Below are 2,605 nucleotides of genomic sequence, written 5' to 3'. Positions count from 1 at the left end.
ATCAATTCTTTGACGTTGATTGATTGAATAAAAAATAATGAAACAATATGGTCTGAGGGTCATATATCTTCGAATATTAGAAAGTTTTATCCACCATCGTGTTGGTGAACACTATTTGCAATTTAATTTTAATGCGGTGACTTGTCGGTTACGAGCAGAAGTTCATATCAGGCTTCTATATTCTATAATACTATCAACAGATATCTGGATAGAGACACTTCGTCACATCAAGCTACGAGAAAGTATATCATCATCTCACAGAATTCTACTCGAACACCACAACGAAATTCTTTTCACCCTTTTTTTTTCTTCTTCCTCTTTTTTGGTCCCTTTTAGCTCTCCCTTTTTCCTTTTCCTTCCTTCTCTCTCTTTCTTTTTTAGATGGGGCGGGGGGAGGCAAAGGCCTTTTGCCCCACCCTCATCCGCAACTTGTTGGCAGGAAAATTGCAACTGCTTGACATCCCCCTTCTTTTCTTTACTTCTTCCTCAATTTTCCTTCCCTTTATCTCCTCTTCAGTGACTGGTCCCTCAGAAACTAGTGCTAATCCAGTCACAGAGAAATCATGATTCCAACTGATGCCTGTCAGTGCATTGTAAATTGATTTTTCTTCAAATTTCATTTAAAAAATCTTTTCATATTTGATAAATATGGTGCATTGGCATATGGGCTATGGTTGGAGCGTTGGATGCGTTGAACAGCGTTGGTGTATTATGTGGATTTATCATATTCATATTCTGAATATTTTCAGTGAAATTAATAATATTGAAAAGGATGCAATTCATAGTTGTACTCGATAATTCTCACTTAACACATTCTATCTCTCTCTCTCTCTCTCTCTTTCTCCCTGTCTTGCATAAAGAAAATATGAAAATAATATTTTGCCTTGATTAAGAAAAATTGAAAATTTTAGTAGTATTAAACAGGGAGAAGGAAAGGGGAGGAAATTAATCAAAACAAACATTGAAGAATCCAATTCAGTGTTCTTTCGTGATGAATAAGAATGAAAGTACATTAAAAGGTGAAATATTAAATTGAAATGCTATGATAAATCAATTCTTCGACGTTGATTGATTGAAAAAAAAATAATGAAACAATATGGTCTGAGGGTCATATATCTTCGAATATTAGAAAGTTTCATCCACCATCGTGTTGGAGAACACTATTTGCAATTTAATTTTAATGCGGTGACTTGTCGGTTACGAGCAGAAGGTCATATCAGGCTTCTATATTCTATAATACTATCAACAGATATCTGGATAGAGACACTTCGTCACATCAAGCTACGAGAAAGTATATCATCATCCCACAGAATTCTACTCGAACACCGCATCGAAATTCTTTTCACCCTTTTTTTTTCTTCTTCCTCTTTTTTGGTCCCTTTTAGCTCTCCCTTTTTCCTTTTCCTTCCTTCTCTCTCTTTCTTTTTTAGAGGGGGCGGGGGAAGGCAAAGGCCTTTTGCCCCACCCCCATCCGCAACTTGTTGGCAGGAAAATTGCAACTGCATGATATCCCCCTTCTTTTCTTTACTTCTTCCTCAATTTTCCTTCCCTTTATCTCCTCTTCAGTGACTGGTCCCTCAGAAACTAGTGCTAATCCAGTCACAGAGAAATCATGATTTCAACTGATGCCTGTCAGTGCATTGTAAATTGATTTTTCTTCAAATTTCATTTAAAAATCTTTACATATTTGATAAATATGGTGCATTGGCATATGGGCTATGGTTGGAGCGTTGGATGCGTTGAACAGCGTTGGTGTATTATGTGGATTTATCATATTCATATTCTGAATATTTTCAGCGAAATTAATAATATTGAAAAGGATGCAATTCATAGTTGTACTCGATAATTCTCACTTAACACATTCTATCTCTCTCTCTCTCTCTCTTTCTCCCTGTCTTGCATAAAGAAAATATGAAAATAATATTTTGCCTTGATTAAGAAAAATTGAAAATTTTATTAGTATTAAACAGGGAGAAGGAAAGGGGAGGAAATTAATCAAAACAAACATTGAAGAATCCAATTCAGTGTTCTTTCGTGATGAATAAGAATGAAAGTACATTAAAAGGTGAAATATTAAATTGAAATGCGATGATAAATCAATTCTTCGACGTTGATTGATTGAAAAAAAAATAATGAAACTATATGGTCTGAGGGTCATATATCTTCGAATATTAGAAAGTTTCATCCACCATCGTGTTGTTTAACACTATGTGCAATTTTAATTTCAATGCGGTGACTTGTCGGTTACGAGCAGAAGGTCATATCAGGCTTCTATATTCTATAATACTATCAACAGATATCTGGATAGAGACACTTCGTCACATCAAGCTACGAGAAAGTATATCATCATCTCACAGAATTCTACTCGAACACCGCATCGAAATTCTTTTCACCCTTTTTTTTTCTTCCTTTTTTTGGGTCCCTTTTAGCTCTCCCTTTTTCCTTTTCCTTCCTTCTCTCTCTTTCTTTTTTAGAGGGGGCGGGGGGAGGCAAAGGCCTTTTGCCCCACCCCCATCCGCAACTTGTTGGCGGGAAAATTGCAACTGCATAATATCCCCCTTCTTTTCTTTATATACTTCTTCCTCAATTTTCCTTCCCTTTATCT

The sequence above is a fragment of the Strongylocentrotus purpuratus genome, unplaced genomic scaffold, assembly GCF_000002235.5.
Source record: "Strongylocentrotus purpuratus isolate Spur 01 unplaced genomic scaffold, Spur_5.0 spur5_contig_861, whole genome shotgun sequence".
In the NCBI taxonomy this organism is placed as follows: domain Eukaryota; kingdom Metazoa; phylum Echinodermata; class Echinoidea; order Camarodonta; family Strongylocentrotidae; genus Strongylocentrotus; species Strongylocentrotus purpuratus.
The sequence above is the reverse complement of the archived record's forward strand: the minus strand, read 5'-3'. Positions refer to the sequence as shown.